Raw genomic sequence first — 20,697 nt, forward strand, 5'->3', positions numbered from 1 at the left:
AAGGAAGGAAAGTGCGTGCACACACACACTTCAAACAGACTATATTAGTAAGTTCACCACATCTTCAATGTGCACCAGGGTGTCAAGGCTGAATAACAGGAATTTCTAAAGCTGATACTAGAGTGGGATATGCTCTGGATTGCCCAACTTGCAGGCTTATCATGGCTTGCAACAGATTGAGCTCCCAGACCTGGCTGGTGATTTGTAGGCAGCCTACGTTGGCCCTATCCTTAAAACATTACTTCATAAATTATTGCAACTATATAAGGTGACCTTAGATCTGATGTCTGATAGACCTCCTGTGGCACCAGGAGGGTTAAATTTCTCATTTTTTTAATCAACACTGCATGAACTCAGAGATTACTGTGCAATGAAAGGAATATTGGTATTTTTATTGAGAAACCCTTCAAATACTTAGAAATGGAAGTATCGAGCACCACTCATTTTAGCAGGCATCCCACAGACTGCTCACACGGCTGGTTTATCGTGCATGCTGGGTGGTTTTTTTTTTAAAGTTGTGATTTTATTGAAATTCTGAAAATCAATATATAATTTGAGTTTATGTAAAAAGTAGCATTTTCTTTCATTACTTGGTCGGCACAGTAGAAGGATTACCTTGCTGAACATAGGTCCATTAGGACATTTGGTTGAAGAGACCTTATGCTGACCTAGACCAATATACCTGGGAAATAGCAGAGGGGGAACCAGGAGGTGGCTCCTTGTGCAGTCCTTCTACCCCCAAGTCACTGCAGAAGACCACTGTTTGCTCCCTCACCCCTGGCAGAACAACCCATGGTTCTGTACCTGTAGCGGTGCACTCACCCCGGTCTGGCTCAGAAGGGGTTAAAAGCCAGCCCTTGTGGAGGGCTGGGACTGAGAGACAATCAGAGAAGGCTGGGAGGCAGCCAATCAGGGCCAAGGTGGACCCTATAAAAGGGCTGCCAGGCCAGAAGGCTGTGTGTCTCTCTCCAGCCTTGGAGAGGGAAAGACTGGCTGTCTGCATGCATAAAGGAGTACCTTGGACAGAGCAGTGCTGGGAAGAGCAGGAGGAGCTCCAGCCTGGCGAACTCCCAGGCTGAGGCTTTGCTTCCAAGGCCTGAGGAGGTACTGGGGCTGTGGGGAAGCAGCCAGGGAAGGAAGTGGCAGCTGGTCCAACCCCCTTGCCAATGATGAGTGGCCACTTCAGACTGCAGTTTGCCCCTGAGCGATGGTGCTAGGTGAAAACTGGCAGTGGGTCACTGAGGCGAGGCGGGATGAGGGGATTGGAATTCCCCAGGGAGGGGAGAACCCCGAGTGTGGGGGCACTGCTGCGGGGCAGTACCCCAGAGAAGGGGCACCGTGGGCCATGGGGCCTACACTGACGCCAGTGGTAAGACAAGTTGCGACAGCAGGAGAGACACCGGCCAACAGAAGGCGCTCCGGATCTGGAAGAGCTAATTCCTGAGGTAACCAGCAGGAGGTGCCGTGGCGGCGACTCTCGCCGTGCTACAGTCCCAGAGAGAGCAGACCCCTCTAGGGTCTGTGTGAATTATTGGATGATGTCTGTGGCACAGAGCTATCTTCCTCCTTCCTGGTTCTCAGGCTCTGTGGTTATCCTCTCTTGTCCACATGGCAAGTCATGTCATCTAGAGGTGCGTTACTAGGAGACAGTTTATTCACAACTGCACGAGGACTTTGAATGAGAGCATGCCCAGTGCAGAGAGTGGCAGAGGAAATCTTTCCTGTGTAATCTCTATGGGACTGGTGGGGAGATGATGTGCTGTGTACCTCGTTCCCATCTCAAGCCAACTGGCCTGGTCCCTTCCACAACAGGGAGATGGTGACATAGAGATGTTTGATCCCTCCATTTCCTTGCAGAGGGTGGAGGCACATTTAACAGTCGTCAGTAGATTCTGATTTCTGCTACTCTAACCCATGGGGACTGGGACCGAGAAATAAGGTCCAGTCTCTTTCCAGCACACTGGTGTGTCACTTCTTTATTCCAATTCCATACAGGGAGGGCCCTATTTACACACACACTAATGGTATGTCTACACTGCAAACAGACACCTGTGGCTGGCCCATGCCAGATGACCTGGGTGCGTGGGGCTCAGGCTAAGGGGCTGTTTCATTGTGATGTAGACATTCAGGCTTGAGCTGGAACCTGGGCTCTGTGACTTTGAGAGGTAGGAGGGTCCCATAGCCATCACAGGTATCTAATTGCAGTGTTGACATACTCTTAGGAGGCAGGATCAGGTTCATGCCACAATCAAAAATGGATAAGCTCTGCTGTCAGAACTACATGGATGGATGAAGCTCACGAGGGGAGGATGGCTGAAAGCAGCATTTGTAATTCAGCCATCGTGCCCCTCAAATGATCACCAAGGAAAGTTTCCTGCCACTCAGCATACCGGCTGGTTCTTGGAAACCAAGGGAATGTTACTGATTCTCACAACTCCCTCAGTATAAAAATATTTAATTTTAAAAAGATTAGATGTCACAATTGCCCCTGACAATCAGCCCCTAAGTAACCAGGCCCCAAGCCCACAGTCCCTGGTAGCAATATGCCCTAGCCAAAATCTTAAATATAATCTCAAAACAGGCAGTCACCAGTGCTACATTTCCTTGTCACACTCTAAGTGCAACTGATTTGCCAAGATTGAGAATATATTGATGATCAGTGGCAAGGATACCTAACCTGAATTATAGAACCAGCTTTCCTCCAAAGCCCCCAGATACATTAAAGAAATGTTTTTCCCCATATATTGTTACTTTTTATATCCAGAAGTGTCCTGTAACAGTGTGGTTTACTTTACAATCTCTTCTTTGCCCTCAAAAGACACATTGGCTACTACATGTGAAAACTCGTATAAAATGTGTTAGTATCAGAGAGCCCTCACCCATCCCCCAAACACAATAGGAAGGGAGGCAGATGACATTGTCTTTTCAACGTGAATTTAGTGCTGATGAAAGTTGGTGCTGGCTTATTTCATTCCCAGACGGGCAGGTGAAGCCCCCCCATTATGGGGGCTCCATCGACACAAGCAACAATGGTCTCTCCCTCCAATAAAAGGGGGGAGGGGAAGGACAACAAAGACATGGGAATCAGCTGATTACAGGAGACCAGAAAAAAAGAAAAATAAAACAGGAGCAAGAATCACGCTATAAGGATAAAAGTGTGAAGAGAGGACACAGAGCAGAGAACCTCAGACCTCACCCACTGCTTCGAGAAGGCACAAGCAGTCAGTGGAGTGAAAGGTGCTGACACGTAAATTCTAAGTTTAGCAGTCAGAGCCCAAACCCACCCCTACCCTGCCTTCAAATGACACAAGAGCCATAGAGCCCAGAGATGAACAGACTATGGGGGAACCCTGAATCAAAAAACAGGGACAGGATGTAGGTTACTGGATCAAAATGAGGGATCCAGAGGGGGTCACCAAGCAGAAAACTCAGTGTCCACTGCTCTGAGGAGGCCTCAAAGTCAGTGGAGTGATAGGTGCTGGACTGACAGCCCTGGAGGTTGAAGCAACTACACCACAGAATGTGACAGAGCAAGCTGTCCCTTTGCAAACATACCTCAAACCTGACCTAGAGGGACCGCCTCTAAGGCAAAGAAGGTATTGGACTCTGAGGGCCCATTCAGGTCTTGGGTTCCCTGAGAAAGGGGTCAGCTAGTGGCCTGAGGTGGTGCTTAGTTTTATATGACACGATACGTGTCCACTGGGAACTGGTGTGAGAGCACCTACCATTTTCAGCAAACACAAATCAGATGGCAACAACTTTCAGACACTGATGGACAGAGCTTGACTTGACAGGGCAATATAGAGGTGAAAACCTCTCTCTAATCACCTGAGCCATGTAGCCTCCGCAGATGAGGGAAAGGTAAAATTCACTGCAAAAGGTTATTTGCAGAAGGGTAGGAGAGAGTGGAGCCTTCCAAACACTAAATCAAGTTGCTCTACGTAACATGGCATCTCCCTCTTGAGTGTAGCTGGTTGAACTTTTCTCATCAATACTTTAAAAAAATACTTCCAAAAACAAAATTGTGAAAAGAGGAAAAAATATCAAAGAAAAAATCAATGACAATGAAAAAAAAAAAAACCGTCCATGAGGGGGGGAGAGAAAAAAATCATTTCCCAACCAGCTCTGTATTTGAGGAGCAGAACAGTTTCGGGGGCAGTAAAAGATCTGACTGGTATAAATGGGATGGTTTTAAAATACAAAAGCCACTATCTATGGCTATCCTCCAAATATTCTATCCCCTACCTACTTGCAGGTAAGCCATTAGGAGAGGGGTGAATAATTCCCACCATTTAATTTATCCAACACCTGTCACCTATGCTTTCTGTTCACAAATTGTCCTGGAATGGCTTACAGTTTTCTTCACCAGGGGAGCTGGTTAGATACCAGCAGTCCGAAAGAGATCCTACAAACTACATCTACTTTACATCAAATGTCATCTGCATCATCTCCTGGTTTATGCCTAATAGAAATAAACACCTGGATGAAGAGCAGCTGATTGAAACTGACAAGACAAAAGTGCTACTAGTAGAAAGATGAAAGTGCTTTGGAAAACTTGCCTCCTTCAATCTGAGACCTCCTGACTGTAGGGCCTGTTTGCAGCCGTGAGGTTCTTTTGACTCCTCAGTGCCTTTGGATGCCCCAATAGACATAGTTGCAAGTGGTGCCATCTTCCGTTTGTGGCTGGCAACAAAATGCACCACACCGTGTCAGACAAGAAACTGGCCATTTTGTGATCCCTGCGTTTGTGACCTCCGGGCTTGATTCTTGCATCTCCTCATACCTGGGAATGAAGCCAAGCAGCCTGAAAAAGCTTCAGCTGGTTCAAAATGCAGCACCCTGTTTTCTTGGCCCATTGTCCTGAGCTCGTGATCCTGATGCTCTACTCTCTGCTCTGCCCTCCCACTGAATGCATAGAGGGTACGGACATGTCTGCATTGCCCCGCAGTTCAGACTACAGGGCCGGGAATAGGAGTGCACATCAAAGTGCTGCACTGTAACTGCCCATGTGGATGCTGTGGGTCCAAGCACAAAGGTTCCGAGTTCACATCAATACAGTCCTCTTCAAACAGGACTACGTTAATGCAAAGTAGGAACCTTTTAGTTTGCCCCCACAGTGTCCACGAGGGGGAGTCAGAGTGCAGCACTTCAATGCACACTGCTGCTCAGATCCCTGTAGTCCAAACTGTGGGGCAGAGATGTGCCCTAACTTAAGGTCTCTGTTCTGATGTTCATAGAGCTCCACAGGATTGGCACTAGTGTAAATCTATTAGTAGAAGGACATGGTAAAATTGTCAGTAATTTTGCAGAGATGATTGAATATTTTATATTCTAGCAGAAACTAAAATAAATCAATAAATAAGGCATGCATTTTTTTTTTAAAATAGGAAGGTAATTAACCATTGGAACAACTTACCAAGGGAGTGGATTCTCCATCACTGGCATTTTTAAAGCCAAGGTTGGATGTTTTTTTAAAAGATCTGTTCTAGTTCAAAAACGAATGATGTCAGGGAAGTTCTATGGCCTGTATTATACAGCTCAGACAAGATGATCCCAATGGCCGTAGACTTTATGAACCGATGAATCTCACATTTAGATACATGCTTTTAAATTTAAAGAAAGGCTTAATCTTTAAACGACTGCTCTGGAGTTTACTGACTTGAGATGAAAGACCTTTAAGCACCCCATCAAGGAGTTATATACCTCAGAAGGGTTTCTTTGTTCGGTGCTGTCTGTGCAAGATGTATTTAAGTAATAAAACACATTTCCAGCACTAACTCTCCTAAAGAGGCCCTGTGATGATAGATTTTAGTTTTTAAAATATGGAGAGGTCTGTGTACAGGCAGCTATTTCTCTTCCGTTGAAGAGGGTGTAAAAAAACCAAACCAAACCGAACTGTTTTGATACCAGCTCCTGACAAAGCACAGTATGCAAGGGCCAGGTTTGTTCTTGAGTGTAACCTGGCTATATTCCTGCTCCAGTGCATTGAATCAGTTCAAGTGGCTTTTCATTTCCATTTCCCTGCAATCTAAATTGTCTATGTATCATCTGTAAATGTGTCCGATCTTCAGACTTCACAATGTATCTTACAGTACATAACCCCCTTGGAGGCAGGTTACTCACTGAAGTGCCTGTCTCTCTCAAAAATGCTAAAGATTTTCAAATTGGAATTTACAGTGGGTAGGTGTCTTGTGAGCATGAGGCTGAATATTCTAAAAATAATTTGGAATCTGAAGTTAATAGGGTAAAGTCCATTAACAACTTGAAGCCATGATCTACAGGAGGCTTTTAGCACTCCATCTAATGTAATTTGTATTTAATACGACAAAGATTTTGTCACGGTGCAACTGCAATCACGAGCGGGAACCTGTGTGAATGAGATTAATTATTTTGGGGATATTATACTTTTTGCAATGTGTAGTTTAATAACTCAAGGTCTTCTATGTTCAGAACTAATATATATCACTAGTGTTGCTTTCCTCTGTAATCATGTCATTTCCTCAGATAATTAATCTCATCAATTATTTCCCTCTATTTGTTGCTTTTAAAGGAAAACATTTATGAGATAGTTAAGGGGCTAATAGCATATGGTATTTCAGTCACTAACTTCTACTTACAACCATGTTGCAACTAGGTCAAAAGCAAAATCCCCCCCTGCCCCCCCCAAAAGGACAGGCTGTTGATTTTGATGAAGGTCAGGAAGCCTTCCTTAGGGAAGTTGTTTATGGACCTGGTCTTAATGAAGCAGCCTGGGATTAAGTACAGTAGAACCTCAGAGTTACGAAAGCCAAAGTTACAAACTGACCAGTCAACCTCACACACCATTTGGAACTGGAAATACACAACCAGGCAGCAGCAGCAGACAGAGAGACACACACACACACAAAGCAAATACAGTACAATATTGTGTTAAACATAAACTACTAAAAAATAAAGGGAAAGCAGCATTTTTCTTCTGCACAGTGAAGTTTCAAAGCTGTATTAAGTCAATATTCAGTTGTAAACTTTTGAAAGAACACCCATAACGTTTTGTTCACATTTACAAACGTTTCAGCGTTATGGACAACCTCCATACGCGAGGTGTTCATAACTCTGAGGTTCTACTATATGGTTTTTGAGTCATATCTGACCTCTTTTTCTTTAGCTAGCCAGTTCTATTCATTACACGTGGCTAACATGTGGCACTAAGCCACAGCTCTGTGTTGGGGGCTGTGCAGAAGTTCATTGTCTCAGTGGGACTTTTAGTAGTCAGAGAAAGGTCAATTCATCACATAGCGTCAATGTCACCGCTGCTTTGCTACATGGTTTGGGAGAGAATGGGGCCTGGTCTCTGCTCCTTCTCCCCTTTGCAAAGGTGAGATGCACTAGGCCTGGCAAGAACCTGTGTTCCCAAAGGGCCCCACAGGAAGGCTGGAGCAGAGTTTAGGGTGATCTTTAAGGAAGCAGTGGTCAAACTAACTTTTTAAAAGAGATTTTTGGGCTGATGATATTCGAGGCAGATTGCTTGTAATGGGGGAAAATAAGTAATTGCTTTGTCACAACAAAGAATGATAAAATAATCAGTTTTAAAATATGGAAAATCAAGGTGCATTGTTTTCATGATCAGGCAGTTTCTTTTTCACTAGAAAAGGATTACATGGTTCTCATTAATAGTTTACCACAATTCTTTATGAAAACACTCCCAAAATTACATTTTTTGTCTCAAACTATGGCCATGATAACCCTGCAGCCTGCCTCCCTTCTGCACCCAGAAAGGGACTGTGTGCAATATCACATATAATGTTGCCTCTGTGCATCTCTGGGAACGCCAAAAGACATCTGGTATAACTATCTTGTGGCATTATTTAGGGATGGTTTAATCCTCACCAACAAGAAATCCTTTAGAACAGTTATGTGACCCATTGCTTCCCTAGAAAACACCATGAACTCCACTTCAGCCACTTGCCCTAGCCTAACAGCTAGTACCAAGTAGTACTAAAATTAAAGTGTTAAAGTACATCTCTGATAGCCATATTGACAGAGTCTATAGCCTAGCTCAATATAGAAATAAATGATAGAGAAGATATAGCCTTTTGCTTGGTGACTTGAGTGTTAAGTTTGGAACCAAAGAATAACTATTTCTCTGAGACATTTCAAATAGAGGATGACAACGAATGGCATTCCAGTGGATAACAATCTAGCTTCAGTTACCATGTACAACAATGTTTGTAACTTTCCTTGTCTTGTGTCTCTTCTGCAGTTGTTTCCCCTATTTACAATAAAGGAGGTACGGTGTCAGATCTCATTTGCAACATGAGATTTTTAAGAAGCTTCTTTTAATGATTTTGTATTATGTTCTTCTTGTATAATAATGGAAACAGAAAACAGCACTACACCAACAAAATGCACTGTGTTACATTGCCTTGAGTTAACTGGTTTACCTAAAAGAATGTGTATTTAAAAATAACACAGAAAAACAAACAGAGCATAATTCCCTTGATGCATAGTGAGGTGGATAATGTTCTGAGAGTCCTTGATGTTAAGTGGAACACCAAGCTTCCCTTGACACGTTTGCCAAAACAAATCCAGGTTCCCAGAAAATGATCTGAATAAAAGTGAGCTGTAGCTTACAAAAGCTTATGCTCAAATAAATTTGTTAGTCTCTAAGGTGTCACAAGTCCTCCTTTTCTTTTTGCGGATACAGACTAACACGGCTGCTACTCTGAAATCTGCTCTTTTAAAGGCATCTTTGAGTAGAGAAAATGTACGTGAAGACACTGAAATCCTTTTTTGACCAATACACCTCCAACTAGGTGAACTTTACTGGTTTAAAAAAAAAAGAGAATGACACCAATGCCTAGAGCAAGACAAAATTTCATGTCACGCTTGCTAGTAGATTGTAATCTCTTTGCGGCAGGGACTATGGTCTTAATCCTCTGCCACACCGAGGCTTCTTGGGTGGGGGGAGCAGTAACTCAGCTGACCACAGCTCACTGGTCTTTGAGGCATCCGGGGTTTGAGGCTGCTATAAACTATACCCAGCTGTTCTCCAGCCATACCGCCTATGTTGGAGGCTGGGAGAGGGGTGGCATACAGCCATCTATCTACACTACACTTTACTCTACCTAGGGATTCCCTCTAAACTAACAGAATCCTTAGTTGGTTGTTTGAACTAGCTTTGTACGGCCAGACAACACAAAGGGGCTGTAGCAGAAAACAAGGCCTTGTGTCTTTTATAAATGCACAATACAGTATAAAAACTTTTGTGCTGCAAAGTTGCTAGCACATTTTGGAGGTCATTGCGACATCAATTATAAATAATAATTCGTGCTGGTTGGAAAATGGAATTTCTGTCCCAAAGGAAATTGTGACAGTCTGAATCGGAGCAGAAAGCCAACGTTTTTGTTTTTTTTTTTTAAACAGAATGGAAATTCTGAAAAAATTGAGATTCAGAAAAATCTAAACCCTTGGTTTTCATAAAACTGAATCATTTCAATAAGGTGACCTATTTCACTTTGATAATGCCAAAACACTGTAATATAGAAAATATAAATACTGAAATATACAAAAAGTTAACATTAAAATTAATTATAAAAGTCCAAATGAAATGAGAAAGTTGAAATGATTTATTTTGACACTATCGCATCAAAAATGTAGTTGAAATGGACATGTTCCCATGAAATGTTTCCATTTAGAAGAAACTGCATTTCCTGATGGAAAACTGTTCTATCAAAAAGTCGAATCTGATAATAAAAGTAAAACACAACAGGTAGGTGCTATGTCAACTTCTTGAGAGAGATCGGTTTATGCACCACTCGCCACTCATTTAATACCGGATCCCTGCTCAGAAACTACAACCTGTTACATTACAAAGCTAATGGAATAGTGAGTCTGAACTGCTGCTTTTGGCATGGTCACCATGCTATTAAATGCCCTGTGCTGCAGAGAGACCACAGTATCCCTGACAATGTGGGAGTTAAACTTTTAACTTAATTTTGTAAATGTAAGTAATTTATATTTCTTTACCTGATTTATAATAGCAGTAATAATCAGCGGCTCAGGTAGCTCCCGAAAATTAATGACTGGCTGGTTTAAGAGCCCTTGGCTTTGACTCAAGATTCCGACTACTTGGCTTATCATTCACTGCCAGGAAATGCTTCCTCATTGATCATCATTCCCTGAGTTAGTGAGGAGGACAAATATCTACTGGCAACTAGACTGAGACCATCAGACTCATTTTGCTGGAGACCAGAATCTTGAGCCCAGGTGATAACCTAATATATTACATTACACAGACTCTCATGCACAATCATTAACAATGAGCATGTTAACAATCATGAAAGAAGAGAATATATCTATTTAAATGCAATGGAAACTATTTAGAACAAAGGGTTTGGATCATGCAAGGTTCGGAGCACCCTGACCCTACTCCAACAACGTATTGAAGCATGTGCTTAAATTTAAGAATGAAAGTATTCCCATTAACCTCAATGGGACTCCATACATTGGGTTGAGTCCAAAAAGATGCTGCTTTTGATTTGGGCTGTAACCGCTGCCTAAGGTGAGTGCTCTAGGGCTCTGAATCTGTTCTCTTTCCTTAACTTGCAAATGGCTGGAGAAAAAGAACAGCCTCAGCACGCCCAGGGGAGGCCAAATACTAGTTATTGGCATTATTTTCCATCAGTTCCAGGCCTGTGGAGAGTCGGCACACTGTGGAAGTAATTAGTTCTGTCTTGGGTAGGAAGAAGAGGTAGTTGCTGAATGGCTCTCAGATACCCAGATTCCTCCTCTCTAGTTAATCAAGTGAATCCATCCTTCCAGCTAGCCCCTAATTGCCAGCAGAAAGGGGGGAATAAATTTAAAAAGGGAAGATTCAATGAAAGGGAAGGCGCTTTCTGTGCCGGATATTTAATAGGCATAAATGAACAGAAGAATATTAAATATTGTAATTTGGTTCAGGTTCTATAGGAGAGGAAATGCTATTCTCAAAATGAGATATTAAGACTATGGGTCACTTTCAGGTCCTGTTTGATACATGAGCAGACAGACAGATGAAAACAGGGCAAAATATTCTGATGCTCCCCCTCAGGGAGAGTCCACAAACACATTACTCCTGCTGGGGGAGGAAGTCATTTGCATGAGACGCACAGTCACGCAGTGCTTATGGTGGCCTTATAAAACTGGTGGGTCTGTCATCACCCCTACATCGGCCTCTTCCTCTGCCCAGCAATTGAGTCTGCCCCTCAGCCCCCAATCAATCCTGTCTGCTCAGTCTCCCTATCAATTCAGTCCCCACATCTGCTCTGCCCACACCCCAGCCCCACATCAATTCTGTCCCCCCAGATTCACCTCTTCTCCACCTGCAGTTCTTGGGGTTCTTCACCCTCCTCTCCCAGGCCTGAAGAGGTGCTGTGAGGGCCTCACTCCCCCTTCCTAGGCTGGGTCTTGCAGGCAGGAAGAGGTGCAGAGGAGCTGCCCTGTCCGTCCCCATTGCTCCCCGTGTGGGGGAGGACAGAGCCGAGCTAGCCTGAGCTGCTAGACTCTTTCTGCTCTCTCTCCTCATGCGAGAATGGTGTTGGCTCCTGAGGGGAAGAGGAGAGACCTATGCCAGGAGGCAGGCAGGTGGGGAAAGCAGCCAGTCAGACAGCATTTTCTCCCAGGTGATACTAAAAATATGCACTCCTTTGAGAGCCAGCTCTCTTTTTAGAAATGTTATTTCCCAGATCTGTGACTAATTGTAACCTTGTGCACGTTAAATACTGCAGTCAGGTGAGGGAAATCTGCACTGTAAGGTGCGTAGCATGCGCCCTTGCACTATTCTAGAGCATGACTTTCATTTGTGGAGGTCCTGCAGAGCGTGAACTCTGTGCGGGTTTAGATGGAACCCAGATTAGCGCAGGATGCAACACCAGTACCCGGCTTGGCAGCCCGAGTTTGACTGAAGGCATTCTCAAAAGCCCCATCCTTCTTCTGTAGTTCTGTCTTTCTAGCAATATTTTCTTAAACTTCAAAATATGAAATGCAAATAAAGATAATGCTATGTCTAAGCCGGGACTTGAAAAAATATCTTGCCATTCAGTTTCCTGAAGTGATGAAGATTCCGAAGTCTCTCCTGCGCTTTACAGTATCTACACTACCTAAAGAAACTTTTATTTAAAAAAAGAATTCAGCACGTCCCCCCCATCTCAGTTATTTTCTGAAAAGTCTTTTTGATCTGATAACACGGGTCATTGAAATTCCTCTGAGATGACTGCACTATCAATCTCCAGACATTCATACTGAGATCTCACAACCAGCGGTATTGAAATTTGAACTTGGAAGCTTCCCTTTTGCCTTTTCATCAGCACCTCACATAAGAAAAAGTGAATTCAACCAGCAAGACCCAAAATGACCTTCTCTAGATTCTTCTCTCAGCCTATGCACATAACAACAATGGGAGATAGTTACTTTCATCAAGAAGAAAATATCCCCTGGTCTTACAACTCTAACAAAATATATTACCTGGTTCTCTTCCAGGGAAAGTATATGAAATGTTTCTTCAGCAAGGACTTAACTTTTACTCAGATTATATTTTAGCAGGCTGTAGGGATCTTGTATGCATAAAGCCATTATTTACTTATGAGTTTTGAACAATTCTATTACTTCCTCGTATATATTTGTTCATACACATAGCTCGTATTTTCATGGATAAAAAGCGTATGTGTCATTTGGAGACTTCACTGTAACTGTGAGAAGATCAATGTATTTTAAATAACGGAGCACCCACTCCTAAAATCACCACTGATGAAAATGTTGTGCAGGGGGGAAGCTGAGGTGTCACGTTTTGTTTTATGTGCAGTGTTATTTTCACAAACAAAACTCATCAATGGATTCAAGAATTCTACTACTGTATCAATTTATCTATGTAGATCTTTATACGGCAATCATACGTCACGGAGGACAGACTCGGCATTAAAAACATCTCCTCTCTCCCGCTCAGGTCATAGAGAAATAGTTGTATTAGTCTATCTGTTGTGTGGGAAGAACTTATGGAGAATAGTTAAGTGGAGGAGACATTACTTGCATTGAATTCTGAGTGTCGTGAGGTTAATTCTCATTCTTATCTCTTCTGGTGGTGAGGTCCACAGTTTAAGTCCAGCTCCTGTGAAAGGTTATTTTTACTCCACTCAAGTCTCCCGCTGTTGGTCAGAGGGTTCCAGCAGAATGCAACAGTCATGGGAATTTGTGGTAATATAAGGAGAAGAGAACTCTCTACAGTAGCCATCGCTAATCCCAGGAGCGCCTTGAATATCAGCACAGATGTCTTGAACTGGACTCTTTATTGAATTGGGGAGCCTTTGAATCATAGAATATCAGGGTTGGAAGGGACCTCAGGAGGTCATCTACTCCAACTGCCTGCTCAAAGCAGGACCAATCCCCAATTTTTGCCCCAGATCCCTAAATGGCCCCCTCAAGGTTTGAACTCACAACCCTGGGTTTAGCAGGCCAGTGCTCAAACCACTGAGCTATCCCTCAGCCATGGTGATGTGTTTGTGATGTGCTATCCCTCATGGTGATGTGGACAGCCATAGTGATGTGTTTTGAGAAGCAATGAACTGCTGCGTTTTGTGCCAGTTGGAGCTTTCTAAGAACTTTGTTCTCATGAATGTCTTCACTGGCATGGTCAGATCTGTATCTGATAAAGAGGGTCAGCCAACTTCTGGATAGTCACACATGAAAACGGCTGCTCTTTTCCTTATTTTACAGATAAAGGGGAAATGAAGCTAAGAGAAGGTAATTAATTCACTCAAGGTCACAAAAAAAAGTAAATGGCAAAGCAGAAATGGAACCCAGATCCCTTGACTCCCAGGCTGGTTCCTACTTCACTGGTCCGCATTCCCTTTGTGCCATCAGAACTAGAGGTGAGTCAGAGACAAAGCTAGCTCTGGAGACTGGGGGTTTTACCTCCATCTATCCAGAGCCAAAAGATGAACTATTTTGTCCTTCAGAACAAAGTTAAACCAAATTAAAGCAGGGTAATTGACAATTACAGCTGCACCTTGTCAGTTTTCTTCAGAAACTCCTTTGTATCATCTCCTCAGCTGCTATCATTTGGACCTGTATATTATCCTTACGGACCTGAGAAAAATCACAGATTTTTTTTTTAGAAAATCCATGGCCATGTCAGAGGTAAAGTAGCAATTTTCACAGGATCTGCACAGAATGCAGTCAGCAAAAGGTTACTGCTGTATTCCTTTGCCCCAAACCGGCCGCTGAGTCCCTCACAAATTACTGTGATTGAGTCAGACTTTTTCTTCCCTCTCTTCCTTTCTCCAGCTTGGTGCTATCCCACCAAGCCGGAGCCCTGCCGCAGACTTTTGTGAGGCAGCGCTGCTGCCGCTTGGAACATGAGCAGCCCCAGCCTCGGCTGGGAGGTGGAAGCGTGCGCCGCCTGCCAAAGTCCTCCCAGAACTGCTGAGATTTTTCCCAAACAGCAGGGAGGTGAAAAGCAAGCATCTGTGCATGCCAGTTTCGCGCTTGGTATGGCTTGTAGCCCGTGGCCACGCCATGCTGGAGCAGCAACAGCTTTTAGGTGTAAGAGTCAACACCCTGCAAAGACCACTGGGGCAGTCCATGTCTCTCAGAGTTATCATTTTAGAGACTCTGCAAACCCTGGGAGAAAACACAGGATGCCTGCAGTTCATATTTTCAAGGTTCTCTCTGCAGCCACATGGGCTAGATACGTAACTTTTTTTAAAAAAGGAAAGCCAAGTCTTTGGAGCACAAATACGTGGCAAAGGGAAACACTTGTAGTTGATGCTATGGCCTTACCTGAAAACTGAAAACTTGAGGCCCTGAATATGCTTCAAGATGATCATTTGCCATGTCTATCATGAAAGTCATGATACTTTCATGACATTTGGATTGCTTTCCGTTTGAGAAAATTCACGGGGCAGATCTTAAGCCAACTTCAAATCGACCTATGACAATTTACACTGGCTGAGGATCTGCCCCAGAAGCATCCAAGGTAAGTCCCAATTTCTGCTACTATTCCTCCATCACCTTCTGGGCCCATTATTCTAAAAGTTGGATCCTTCCAACCCTGCACAAGATTGTGAGCCCATCTGGGTTGGTTCTTCACCCAACACTTATGTACTTTAATGAGACCATTAGTCAATATTTAGATCTGCTAATTTTTCCTTGATTGCTGTAGAAGGTTTTCACCCACACATGCTTGCTGGTCCAAATCATTAACCACTGATACTAATTTGTCAAATTTTTCTATGATTGCAGAAATTGCTCCCTTTAGTCTATCTAGTTAATTCTTTTTGAAAAATGCCTTGTCTCCTAGATCAGTCCTTGAGCACAAATGACAGTGGATGCAATAAGCAACTCTTATCATTCATTTTCTGTTTATAGTGTCCCTGACATAACAATCTAGGCTTATCACACAAAAGACGTTAAACTACACCCAACACCACAGAATATTGTGAAGGCCACAAGTATAACTAATTGGGTTCAAAAAAGAACTAAATAAGTTCATGATGGATAGGTCCATCAATGGCTATTAGCCAAGGGAGTCAGGGATGTAACCCTATGCTCTGGGTGTCCCTAAACCTCTGCCTGCTAGAAGCTGTGACTGAACAACAAGGGATAGATTACTGGATAAACTGCCCTGTTCTGTTCACTCCCTCTGAAGCATCTGGCATCGGCCATAGTCAAAGACAGGATACTGGGTTAGATGGACCATTGATCTGACCCAGTATGGGCATTCTAATGTTCTTAATTCAAATTAGCATTCCAGGATTAAGGATATCAGTAAGGTCACTGCCACTCACAAAGGAGGCTGTGGGGGAAGTGACAGTAAGACAACCCCAACTCAATGCACCTCCTCAGAGAAAGCCTGAGTTCTCAGAGAGACTAGGCTAGGAATAGACTACGCCATTGGTTACCTGGGAAAGATCAATTTCACTTGAGTGGATGGTTTGATGGTGAGGGCACTAGCCTGGGACTTTGGAGAACTCAGTCCCGTTCTCAGCTCCACCACACAGACTTTCCTGAGTGATGTTGGGTAAGTCACTTAGCCCCCCTGTGCACTAGTTCCCCATCAATAAAAAGGGGCTAATAGCATTTCCCTACCTTACAGGACTGTTGTAAGGATATATACATGAGGATATATATACACATTAAAGATGGTCAGATGCTCAGGCAACACGGTGATGGGGGCCTTATCAGTACCCATGATAGGTAGATACTAAAATAAAATGATTGAACTTCCTATCTGATTACCTTCCTCTCATGCTGTTACTTCCTCCTCCCCGTAACACCGTCTCTATTATCTCCTCACTGATTATGCAAAATAATGTGACTCCGTATTTTACTTTTTTAAAATAAAAAATGATTAAATGTATTTTGTTACATATAAACAAATTGCCTAGTACTAATTCAAGCCAACTTTGTTTATTGTGCACATATATCACACCAGTATGTCAAATAAGAGACATGTGTTTTCTCCCCACCACGGGCTTCTTGCCACATTTTGACAACTCACTGAGTAATATCAATCTCAAGATGCATTTTATAGTCCAAGTATACTGTAGGAGCACACTCGAGCATGATACATCATGTATAGTAAATACACACACAGACCCCATTATTGGTTAATGTAAACTGTATGTGCACTGCACTTCCCCACAGTATTTCAAAACTATACCCCACAGTATCATTTTAAATAACTCATGTATTCTACGTGGTATAAACCAGCTATTTAAAAACTATTCCTTTGCCTCCTGTGTTACAAAGGGACCAGAGATGGTTTACAAAGAATGAACCTTATGGCTTCAGTCTCTCTGAGTTCTGAGTCTTTCCTTTTGCATACTAAAAATGTAAAGCAGTCTGTATCATTGAAATAATCTCATTTTCCAATCCACCTTTGTTAACTTTGCTGGGTGAAGCCAATTACAAATGCCTTAAGGCTCACAGGCTCATAATCATTGTGTGACAGGTCAAATTTTATTGTTTGCTCCATCCATCATTACTGACATGCTAATTCAAAATATGCAAGGCACAGTCTACTCGCTGCTGCTTCTTCCTTCTCCCTGTGTACCAGCTGTAATGTTAATGAAGAAGGTTATTAAGAAGCACATTGTCTGCTGTCATTCAGAGCTCACTTATTCCATGCATTTGAAAAGATTGCCCATAATTTTATTTTCCCTCCGACCATGTCTAAAGTTCTTTACTGCCTTCGGGCAAACAGACCCAAAGAGGTCATCAGAGATGAAGTTTTCAAGCAACAGCCTATTTTCAAATCATATTTTGTAATAGTAATGGGTTTTCTAACACTCAGTCACGGAAAATCTGGATATTACCTATCTGAATAATCTAAGATGTTCACTTGCTTTGTAAAATGCTGATGTTAGACCAACATTTTCAAACCGAGGTGCCTAAATGTAGGCACCTAAATCCATATTGAGACACAACAGTACAACAACAGTGTTTAACCATGCACTTAATGTTAAGCACATTAAGTGCTTTGCTGAATCGTGGCTTAGGTTCCAGTTCAGGACAATGCTTAACCATGCGTTTTAATCCATCCTTGTTGGAGGACAGCACTTAAGCATGTGCTGAATATTCGCTGAATTCAATCCTGGATAGTGCTGCTTTTTCAGAACCCATGGCCTGCTTTCCAGAAATATGGAGCATCCGACAGCTCTGATGGAAGACAATGAAAGCAGTGAATGTTCAGCACCTCTGAGCAGTGAGGATATTTAATCAGGTCCTTAAGTCTGAAAATTTGAGAACTACAGTGTCGTGACGAATTGAGAATTTGGGAGGAAAAGCTCAATAAATGTGGCAAATAGGCAAATATTAAGAAATATTCAAAATATCTTCACGGCAAATCACAAAAAGCCTTGGGAGCAATAATTTCATGGGGTTTGCTAGCCCTTTTCAGCTTTATAAAAGTTCACTATCAGAACATTTTCAATGTGTCTGTGTGTATATCATTTTCAATGTGTCTGTGTGTGTGTGTGTATGTATGTATATATATATATATATATATATATATATATATATATATATATATATATATATATAAAATTCCAGAAATTACCCCTTTATTTTTTTAATTCTGGGCACCACACTTTACTTGTTCTTATAAGGAGCTATGCTATGCTTCTTTTGCTATCATACTGATAGACTAGTTCAGTACAGGGTCTGGAGAAAGAGTTAGCAAAACTGTATGTTCGAAGGGAATCATGCAATGAGCATATTCTGTGTAAACAAGTTACATTTGAAAAATTAATTCTATTCATTAAGCTAATTCTTTTAAATGTGTGCAACCCAAAAGTAATCAATAAAATGTTGCCTACATCTTATAGGGAGACTGTTATTCTGTGAGGGCACAGGTCAAGCTCAAGTCAATAATAATAAAGCCTTGCACTTCAATTGTACCCTTGAAGCCAAAGATCACCAATAACTTTATGAAGTACTATTAGCCCCATTTAAGAGATGGAAAAACTGTGTTGTAGCTTAAGTGTCTTGGATGATTTGAGAATAGAATTTAGACTTCCGAAACTGCACCTCTTTCTCTAGTTACTCAATGATAATGCTTCCTTATTGAAAATCTGGAGGATATTATTTTTGCATTGGTATATTGCAGGATCTTCTAGGCAAGATTTGAGTTTTCGTTTGTATATGCTGTGGCAAATTGCTGGCACTACTATGATGGGTCTCGCACTTTCTCTTCTTGGGGAGGGTTCAGGGCACCATTTCTTGCCCCTGAACTGGGGTATTAACTGCCCCACTAATGTCCTTGAGGAGGGGAGTGGAGAGGGTGGGACCGTCCTCTACTCCGGGTCCCAGCCCAGGGGCCCTAAGGATAGCGGTAAACCACTTGAACTAGCGGTTCCTTCCCCTGGGCTACTTCACTCTCCTGCCCTTCAGCTTGTGGGGTTTCCTGCCCTCCCTCTGCACAAACCAGGTGCCCTTTTACCTAGGGTCTTGGTTTTCTTAGCCCACCGCAGCACTTCTCCAAACTCTCCTCTGCTCCAGCACCAATCCACTCTGCTTCAACACCTCCAAACTGCTCTCTGCTCCAACACCAATCCACTCTGCTTCAACACATCCTCTTGTCTGACTGAAGCAGGTTTTTTTCATCCGGTGACTGGCTTCAGGTGCTCTAATTGGCTTCAGGTGCTTTAATTAATCTATAGTAAATTTTCTTCCCTCTACAGGGAATAAGGCTCCCTTCTAGCACTCTCCTGCTGCCCTCTGGCCATGCTGTATCACAATGCTCAGAATACTAAAATGGTTCGCCTAATGATTCACCATTTACTTCAAGAAGTATGATATGGAGAAATTGTTCTGTTCCCCCAAACATTGTGATCTTGCATTGACAACTAAAACCTTGCAGTGGTGAGTAAGCACAACTATGGAAAAAACAACAGGTTCAGGAATAAAAATATAGATCTAGAAACTGACAAAACACGATAATGACAAAGGAACCTGGCTGTGCAAACCCAAGCTCCTAACAGTCTGGAAACAATTTGTAAATGGTTTCTGACTGAGTAACATAAGATCAAATGGAAACAAACTAAAAATACACCGATCTGATAGACAGGGTCAGAGAGGGTACGTATACATTGCACTTGGGAGGTATGATTCCCATTGCGGTAGACAGACCTGCACGAGCTCAGCTTGAGCTAGTGCACTAAAAATAGCAATGTGGATATCACAGCACAGACTGTGGCTTAGACTAGCTGGCTGAACTCAGACCCACGGGGTTGGGTGGCCTTGGATTTGACCAGCTAGCCCAAATCGCCGCCAGTGTCACAACAACCAATGCATCCGATGAAGTGAGCTGTAGCTCACGAAAGCTTATGCTCAAATAAATTGGTTAGTCTCTAAGGTGCCACAAGTACTCCTTTTCTTTTTGCGGATACAGACTAACACGGCTGTTACTCTGAAACAACCACACTGCTATTTTTAGTGCACTACCTTGAACTAAGATTGTGTAAGTCTGTCAACTGGCGCTGGGAATCACACTTCCCAGCTGCAATGTGGACACGTCTAAAAGGGAGATCAATATTTCTGGGTCGCTACTAGGCTGGCTGGCGTTATCACATAGTCCATGTGTCTTCATACAGCTTGAAGATGGAACTTTTGACAAACACTTTACTATTTTAAAAGGAAATTTTCAAATTTGACTTCACTTAGAATAATAGAATATTAGGGTTGGAAGAGACCTCATGAGGACATCTAGTCCAATCCCCTGCTCAAAGCAGGACCAACACCAACTAAATCATCGCAGCCAGGGCTTTGTCAAGCTGGGCCTTAAAAAGATTTCATCACCTCCCAAGGTAACCCATTCCAGTGTTTCACCACCCTTCTAGTGAAACAGTGTTTCCTAATATCTAACTAGACCTTCTCCACTGCAACTTCTCCACTTGTATCTGTTTGCAACTCCTTACATGCATATTATTTCCAAACAAATGTCTTAGTTGTTACCAGAACTCATAAGCAGTTGTCTATCAAAGAAGAATGCACAGGTCATGGAGGAAAACAAACTTCAACAGGATCATTTTAGTTTCAACCCTCCCACCAGGCAATTAAACCAGCGCTGATTAAAAAATGATATGAAGGATACCTGGACAGTTTCCTATTGTCAATCCATTGGACTTACTTTTGAAAAAATTTCTGCATATGATTATTCCTATTATGTAAGCTGTATGAGACACA

At 42.6% G+C, this 20,697-nt stretch overlaps 1 protein-coding gene across 5 annotated transcripts in view; it reads right to left on the bottom strand.

The window, feature by feature from the left end:
• Nucleotides 1–20,697, bottom strand: part of SPOCK1 (SPARC (osteonectin), cwcv and kazal like domains proteoglycan 1) — a 471,671-nt gene that overhangs the window by 119,094 nt on the left and 331,880 nt on the right. The gene's annotated exons all lie outside the window — the stretch shown is intronic.

Source organism: Lepidochelys kempii, chromosome 8 (genome assembly GCF_965140265.1).
Source record: "Lepidochelys kempii isolate rLepKem1 chromosome 8, rLepKem1.hap2, whole genome shotgun sequence".
Taxonomy (NCBI): Eukaryota; Metazoa; Chordata; order Testudines; family Cheloniidae; genus Lepidochelys; species Lepidochelys kempii.